Source organism: Pseudophryne corroboree, chromosome 1 (assembly GCF_028390025.1).
Source record: "Pseudophryne corroboree isolate aPseCor3 chromosome 1, aPseCor3.hap2, whole genome shotgun sequence".
Classification (NCBI taxonomy): domain Eukaryota; kingdom Metazoa; phylum Chordata; class Amphibia; order Anura; family Myobatrachidae; genus Pseudophryne; species Pseudophryne corroboree.
Genome location: NC_086444.1, coordinates 171,062,695 through 171,072,169, shown reverse-complemented (window position 1 = coordinate 171,072,169; position 9,475 = coordinate 171,062,695).

The window sequence follows — 9,475 nt, the reverse complement described above, 5'->3', positions numbered from 1 at the left end:
AGAGGGAACCGGAAGGATTACTCTATTTTGTAAGAGGGTTGTTGTTGCCCGAAGAAGAGCTTGACGTCTGGAGGGATCGTCTGGAAGAGGTGTGACGAATAGCCGGAATGGGACTGTCTCTTCGAGATCCAACATGTATCCTCTGGATATGACCCCCATTACCCACCGATCTGGTTTCGACAGGAGCCACACTTCCCTGAACTGAAGTAACCGAGCCCCAACCTTCATCGATCCCTCCGGAATACCTGAAGCGTCATGCATCAGGCTTGTCGGCAGGCTTACTGGCCGGTCTGCGAGTAGCCGAGATCCTCTACCTCTGAATGACCCTCTTCGTGGAAATCTGGAGAAAGCACGAAAGGATTGGAAACTACCTCTGCCCTGCATACGGTTTGTGAGGAGCAGATGGAAGAAAGGGGCTCTTTCCTCCAGTAGTATCTGAAAATAATCTTCTTTAACTCCGACCCAAAAAGAAACTCCCCTTCAAAAGGAACTGCCGTCAAGGTCTGCTTTCAGTCCGAATCAGCATTCCAAACCCTAAGCCAAAGAGACCGTCTTGCTGACACTGTCAAGGCAGAAACACAGGACTGTAGCGCAACCGAATATAACAAGGCCTCACCCACATAAGTAAGAGCCTCCGAAATCTGTTCTGCTAACTGAATGGCTGCCGATGGATATTTCGACTACATTCCAGATACGACCTGTGCTAGCCATTCATCCACGGCCTTAAGGACCCAGGCACTCGCCAGAACTGGACGGAGAGAGACACCTGATAAAGAAAACATAGATTTTAGTAATGCTTCTATCTTCCTATCGGTAGGGTCTTTTAAAGTCACGGACTGTACCGAAGGAATAACCGTAGCTTTTGCCAAATGTGAAATAGGAGCGTCTACCTTTGGGGCCGTCTCCCAAAATCTTGTATCTTCCTCCGTAAAAGGATATAGAAATTTTAATTTCTTAGGAGCCTGGAAACGAGAATCCGGTTTAAGCCAGGGTTCTTTTAAAATATCCGCAAAGTGAGAGTAAGAAGGGAAGGCAGTAACCTGTCTCTTCTGTCGTTTGAAAAAGGCAGAGGAAGTCTCCGCCACTGCCGCATCCTGAATATTAAGAGTCTAACGAATGGCTTCTATTAGTAATCTAACACCTGAACTAGTAGATAGCTCGTCTTCCCAAGCCGAAACTTCTTCCCATTCAGGATCTACCTCCCCTTCCTCCAATGGAGATGTCAGAGAATCCAACTCCTCTCCCGGAAACGTTATAGCGGGTAATGGCTGTGGTCGTTTAGTAGCAGCGGAACTGCTGGCAGAATTTACAAACGTATTTAAAGAATGAGTTAAATCAGTAAGACACTTGCCCATATTTTGGGCCCACAGAGGCTCCACCTGAGTCTGAGCAGATTCAGCCTCCGACCTAGACTGACGCAAATCTGAAATGGCATCCACCATGTTCTTGACCCATGGGGGCATAGACTGATCTGTGGAACCTCCCTGCTGATCCGCCCCTGATGCACCAGAGCACGAAGTACAGAGGGTACCTGCGTCAGCACTACCCTTAGCCAGCTTTGAGCCACACTGTGAACAGGAAAAATAAACTACTGAGGCCGTTTTGCCCTTTGTAGTCTTGTCCGGTTTACTGGCCATTCCTTATTCTAATTATGTGTAATATTTAAAAGCAGTAAACATGTACTATAAATAGTTAGACAAGTGACCTAGCAGGTATCTTTAGTGTCCCCAAGAAGGCTGACTGCTATCCCCTCTAGGGCTAGCCCACCATATACTTGCAGTTAGATGTGTGACTGTAATGAAAAAAACTTCCCCTGGAAGATAGTGCTCCGTGTGTGCATGAGTAGCACAGCGTCCCCCAGTCTGCAGCCGGAGAAGATGGCGCCCGAAGCCTTCAGGAAGCTGCAGAACAGCGCGGGCAGAGCAGGGCGGGAAGCCGTCCCTGCAAGTCTGACGTAACCGCCGCGGCTGTTCACTGTGCAATTGCCGAAACCGGAAGTTCGGGATCCCGCGCGCCGCTACACCCAGCGGCTGTCGCGGCAGCTTTGTGTTGGTCTCAGGGAGTGTATAACACTCTCCTGGGCCTAAGCTCTGCAAGTCCCCACAACCCGCTCAGTCACTCTCACTGCGGGGGGAGGGAGAAGGTGTCCGATGCGAATGGCCGGCTGGCGGGGGGGGGGGGGGTAGCACACACAAAAGCATTCCATAACAGAGGGGACAGCCCAATACTGTCAGTGACAGATTGTGGCTGTCCTGTACCTTATTCCTGCCGCATCCTGAATTGAAGAAAGGCCCCAGTGACCAAAGTGTGGTGGCCTCCCGCGGCAGCACAGAGTGGGATACTAAACCCACTCCAGTAGTACCTGTCACCTGTAAACTTAAAAAAAAAAAAAATTTACTAAGGAGAAAGAAAAACTGTCTGTACTCCACAGGCACAAAACTAAAACTGAGTGATGGCTGAGTAGGAAGGAGATGGGAGGGGTTGGAGGGGGGAGGAGGCAGCTTTTTGATAGATTCTGTGCCAAACTCCACTACCACACACCTCTAACCCACAAGTAACGGCGCAGCGTCCCCCAGATGGATGACAGAGAAATTGTGATTTTTATTTTTTTCTTCAAATTAAAAACTAAGAAATCGCATGTAAATAAGTATTCACAGCCTTTGCCATGAAGCTCAAAATTGAGCTCAGGTGCATCCTGTTTCTACTGTTTCCACAACTTAACTGGAGTCCACCTGTGGTAAATTCAGTTGCTTGGAGATGATTTGGAAAGGCGCACACCTGTCCATATAAGGTCCCACACGTGACAGTGCATGTCTCAGCACAAACCAAGCCTCTGTAGACCTCCGAGACAGGATTGTGTCAAGGCACAAATCTGGGGAAGGGTACAGAAAAATATCTGCTGCTTTGAAGGTCCTAATGAGCACAGTGGCCTGCATCAGCCATAAATGGAAGAAGTTCGGAACCAGCAAGACTCTTCCTAGAGCTGGCCGGCCGTCTAAATAGAGTGATCTGGGGAGAAGGGCCCTAGTCAGGGAGGTGACCAAGAACCTGATGGTCACTCTGTCAGAGCTATAGCATTCATCTGTGGAGAGAGGAGAACCTTCCATCTCTGCAGCAATCCACCAATCAGGCCTGTATGGTAGAGTGGCCAGGCGGTAGCCACTCCTTAGTAAAAAGCACATGGCTGCCCGCCTGGAGTTTGGCAAAATGCACCTGAAGAACTCAGACCAGGAGAAACAAAATTCTCTGGTCTGATAAGACAAAGATTAAACTCTTTGGCGTGAATGCCAGGCGTCATGTTTGGAGGAAACCAGGCACTGCTCATCACCAGGCCAATACCATCCCTACAGTGAAGCATGGTGTTGGCAGCATCATGCTGTGGGGATGTTTTTCAGCGGCAGAAACTGGGAGACTAGTCAGGATAGAGGGAAAGATGGATGCAGCAATGTACAGAGACATCCTGGATGAAAACCTGCTCCAGAGCGCTCTTGACCTCAGACTGAGGCGACTGTTCATCTTTCAGCAGGACAACGACCCTAAGCACACAGCCAAGATATCAAAGGAGTGGCTTCAGGACAACTCTGTGAATGTCCTTGAGTGGCCCAGCCAGACTTGAAACCGATTGAACATCTCTGTAGAGATCTAAAAATGGCTGTGCCCCGACGCTTCCCATCCAACCTGATGGAGCTTCAGAGGTGCTGCAAAGAGGAATGGGCGAAACTGTCCAAAGATAGGTGTGCCAAGCTGGTGGCATTATATTCAAAAAGGCTTACGGCTATAATTGCTGCATCAACAAAGTATTGAGCAAAGGCTGTGAATACTTATGTGCATGTGATTTCTTAGTTTATTTTTAATAAATTTGCAAAAATCTCAAAAAACTTTTTTCACATTGTCATTATGGGGTATTGTGTGTAGAATTTTGAGGGAAAAAAATAATTTATTCCATTTTGGAATAAGGCTGTAACATAATATGTGGAAAAAGTGAAGCGCTATGAATACTTTCCAGATGCACTGTAAAATAAAAAATAGAAAATTAGATGCATAGTGCAAGTGCTGGCTCCATTCAACATTTTCACACTTTGTGACTAAATACTGTATATGTGACTTTTGGGGCATATGCACTAAGCATTTGGAACATACTTGCCTACCCTCCCAAAATGGACGGGAGGCTCCCGAAAATTGTGTGGTGCTCCCAAGGTAAAGCTGGGCAAGTCTCCCACTTTCACGCCATTCCCCTGCACCTCCTCTCCTCGGCAGCCCACAGCAGAGCACAAGTGGGTGGCCTGAGAGGGATCAGATGCCGCGATTCGCACTGAATCACATCATCGTAGCTCTCCCTCCCTCACTATATAGTGCCTGTTTTCTCTGCACTGTATAGTGGGGATGGAGCCACGATGACACGATCATACCACGCCCATGGACAGCACACATTGCCATCCGCAACGCACCCTAAGCCCCAACCACGTTGCAACCTCATGGAGGAGGGGGCAGTAAAGTAGACAACTATGATCTGGAGAGAGAAAGTAGCAGCCAATCCACTCCTAAGTGCCATATGTTACAGGCTGTATCTGGAAAATGACAGGAGCTGGTTGGCTGGTAATTTATCTCTCTCCACTTTGTCATTTTCCAAGGCTTAGTAGGTATGCCCCTTAATCCTTCTAGCTTTAATTATCCCTTGACAGAAGAGGTCTATTCATGAAGCAATGAAAAGAGTGGAGAAGTGAGCCAGTAAAGAAGTTGCCCATGGCAACCAATCAGCATTGAAGTAACAATTATAATTTGCACACTATAAAATTGTACGGAGCAGCTGACTGGTTGTCATGGGCAACTTCTCCACTCTTTCCACAGCTTCATGAATAGACCCCTTATCTACAGTGCAGAAATCGATTGGCTAATGTGCCCCATCCATTCTGACCTCACGAGGCAGAAGGCTGTTCATATATATGTGTTATCCTAACAGGAAAATTAGATATTTAAAAATTACATACATTATACTGCAAGGCTGCTCTTAAGCAAGCTAGCTAAGTGAGAAGTAGCAGTTAAAAGGTGTGTGTGTGGGTGTGTGTGTGTGTGTGTGTGTGTAAGGTAACGACTTAGCCACGCTTAATTACCACAGCTGTCTCGCCGGTGGCTTTTCTATTAGCCCCAATAAACAGACTTATCAGGGATTTTGTTTCACCTGCCTCAGACAGGCGAAACCAAATCCCAGGAAACCGCTTTCTACCAGAAAAAAATCACAGGTTTCACTGAACCTGCGTGTTTTGGGGAAGTGTGTATTTTTTCTTTTTACAGGTGACAAAATTGGATAGTACAAAAAGGTTTTGTTCTCTTATACAGCGCCTATTGGATTAGCAGCTGGTCTTTCCCTCGTGGTGTACACCTGCACCAATAATCAACATATACCAACAAATGAGGTTAAGCTCACAGCGCTGATCCCAGCAATGGAAATGTATAAAAATCACAAACACCGTGTTCAGGAGTTGTTTCAGGGGTTTCCCATAAGTGTCTTTTTCCTCTCTTATAGACTGACACTTACTTTTTAACCCCTTGGAGCGTTCATCAAAAGGTTTCTTTTTAGGTGTCCCTGATTCCTTCAATCCCGTTCCCACTGTTCAGACCCGACTCAGCGCATCAGCAGTGATACAGACACCATAGGGATATAAGATGGGAAAATTCCCAGCAGGGATATTTAATGTATAAACAATATAAAATGTGTCAAGATAATACGTCCTATTAAAACAATGTGACAGATGGAGAGGATCGTACCCGCTGACGGTTGAGGCTGTGCGCTTCCGCTGAGAGGATCCGGAGTATCTCAGCGTGCTGTTCTGGCAACAGCCTCAGACATGCAAACGGGCTGTATTCTCCTCACGTCCTTACGTCACAGTCCAAGTCCTGCAGAATCAACGCGTTTCGGGGTACCGCCCCTTCCTCAAGATCTCTTGCAGGTGACTCGGTCCTCCATAGAAATACCCAGTCCTACATCCTGATTGGTTGGGTAATATATCACAGGTGCTTTCATCAATCACACCGTCCTTTCATGCACATTTAAAGCTCCTTTTAATTTATATCAGAACATTTGCCTATCTGTTTGTAATATATTAAATCTCTACAAAGTATTCCATAATTTACACACATAACAGGTTGATTAAAATAATTTACAGTAATATTCACATATATTTTACATTGCATTGCAACACAGTCCTAACCTACATGGTATTCACAATCATTCATTATTATACAATTTTTGCAAATGTATGCATTTAACCATCACACAATCATCATAATGTGGGGATGGAGAGAAGAGGTGAGAAAAAGGAAAATATTAGTAATGACATAAAGACTCCTTATAAAAACCATTTTGTCTCAAAGTCTTTGTTTAACCCGTCGGGTACTAGTGTCTTTGCTTCAAAAATAGTTCTCATTTCCAGTTTGGCTAATCTTTCAGTTCTATCATTGGTTCTCCAATTGGGGTCAACCTTCTTAATACCAGCAAAGAATTTAATGCATTTTGGGTCACAATTATGTTTATTTTTGAAATGCATAGATACATTGTGGTTTTCATAACCCCTCTTTATGTTACGCACATGTTCTGCTAACCTTTCTTTCAATGTGCGTATAGTCCGTCCTATGTATTGCATACCACATTGACATTCCAAAATGTATATTATATACTTGCTATGGCACGTGATACATTCTCTTATAGGGACCTTCTTTCCTGTATTGTTGAAAGTAATTTCTGTAATTTTCCGATCTGTTTTACATACTTTACACATTGGACAATCCCCACATCTTTGAAATCCCTGTGTTAGAATACGGGTTTCTTTCTTAGATTGAGATGTGGCGCTACTCACTAATAAATCTTTTAGATTGTCAGCTCTCCTAGATACAAAGGAGGGGGTTCTGGAAATATACTCCTTTAAGCATGGATCAGCATATAGGACTCCCCAATGTTTTTTAATAATCTGTTCCAATTCTTTATGTTGATTGGTGTATCGGGTAATAAAGGGGATATCATGTCTATTTCTCTTAGTTGTTACTTTACCCTTGAGTATACTAGACCTGTCCATTTTCCTACATTTGTCAATTGTGTAATCCACATACTGTTCATTATAACCTTTATTTATAAATTGTTCACGCATTCCCACTGCTTGGACCTCAAATGTTTCTATACTTGCACAATTCCGGCGTAACCTCTGAAATTGACTGTTGGGTATGCTTGTAATCCAATTAATATGATGATTACTTTCAGAATTTATATAAGAGTTGCAATCCGTGGGTTTGCTATAATTTTTGGTATATAATTGACCCTCCTGTACATATACTGTATGGTCTAGAAAGTGTATACTTTCATTGCTGATCTGGAAGTTGAGTCGTATGTTCCTATCGTTATCATTCAGGTGTTTACAAAATAAGTCCAGGGAAGACCTGTCCCCTTTCCAGACGAAGATAATATCGTCTATAAACCGGCTGTATAGCACCAGGCTGGCACCAGTCGGTTGATGATTCCAAACCGCTGTCTCTTCCCAATGCGCCATAAAGAGATTGGCGTAACTTGGTGCCAGCCTGGTGCCCATCGCTGTGCCGTTACATTGGAGGTAAAAGTCGTCACTGTACCAAAAAAAATTATTTGTAAGAATCATGGAAATACCTTCAAGTATGAACTGTTTATGGGTGACGGAATGATCACTCTTATTAAGAAAAAATTCAGTCCCTTCTAAACCTTGTTCGTGCTGGATGCTAGTGTATAGTGACGCTACATCGGCTGTTACTATCCAATAGTCTGATTCCCATTTAATTTCGGATATTTTGTTAATGATGGATAAGGTGTCCTTTAAGTAGGATTTCGTATTCGTTACTAAAGGTTGTAGCTGGTGATCGAGATAACATGACAAATTGGAGGTGATGGAATTAATTCCTGCCACTATTGGGCGCCCTGGAGGTTTATTCAGGCTTTTATGAACTTTCGGTAGTATATATAGAACCGGTATGGAGGGGTTATCGATTGTGATGTATGCTGCTATATCTTCTGTGATGGTATTGTTGGAAGTATATATATTAAGGAAAACTTCCATTTTTTTGGATACACTTTCACTAGGGTTCCCCCGTAGTTTCTTATATGTATTACAATCTGCAAGTTGATTCATTATTTCCATGTGATAGTCATCCCTATTTAAAATGACTACCCCTCCCCCCTTATCTGCCGGTTTGATGATTATTTGATTATTGCCTTTTAGTGTTTTTATTGCTTCTCTTTGTTTTCTACTTAGGTTTAAATTCTTACAAGGTTTGAAAGTCGTTCTTTCAAGATCTTCCTTCACTAGTTTTTCGAAAGAGTCTATAAAACACCCCTTCTTATGTTGGGGAAAAAAGGTCGATTTCTTTTTAAATATTTTAACTGGAATTGTACAAGTATAGAAACATTTGAGGTCCAAGCAGTGGGAATGCGTGAACAAATTATAAATAAAGGTTATAATGAACAGCATGTGGATTACACAATTGACAAATGTAGGAAAATGGACAGGTCTAGTATACTCAAGGGTAAAGTAACAACTAAGAGAAATAGACATGATATCCCCTTTATTACCCGATACACCAATCAACATAAAGAATTGGAACAGATTATTAAAAAACATTGGGGAGTCCTATATGCTGATCCATGCTTAAAGGAGTATATTTCCAGAACCCCCTCCTTTGTATATAGGAGAGCTGACAATCTAAAAGATTTATTAGTGAGTAGCGCCACATCTCAATCTAAGAAAGAAACCCGTATTCTAACACAGGGATTTCAAAGATGTGGGGATTGTCCAATGTGTAAAGTATGTAAAACAGATCAGAAAATTACAGAAATTACTTTCAACAATACAGGAAAGAAGGTCCCTATAAGAGAATGTATCACGTGCCATAGCAAGTATATAATATACATTTTGGAATGTCAATGTGGTATGCAATACATAGGACGGACTATACGCACATTGAAAGAAAGGTTAGCAGAACATGTGCGTAACATAAAGAGGGGTTATGAAAACCACAATGTATCTATGCATTTCAAAAATAAACATAATTGTGACCCAAAATGCATTAAATTCTTTGCTGGTATTAAGAAGGTTGACCCCAATTGGAGAACCAATGATAGAACTGAAAGATTAGCCAAACTGGAAATGAGAACTATTTTTGAAGCAAAGACACTAGTACCCGACGGGTTAAACAAAGACTTTGAGACAAAATGGTTTTTATAAGGAGTCTTTATGTCATTACTAATATTTTCCTTTTTCTCACCTCTTCTCTCCATCCCCACATTATGATGATTGTGTGATGGTTAAATGCATACATTTGCAAAAATTGTATAATAATGAATGATTGTGAATACCATGTAGGTTAGGACTGTGTTGCAATGCAATGTAAAATATATGTGAATATTACTGTAAATTATTTTAATCAACCTGTTATGTGTGTAAATTATGGAATACTTTGT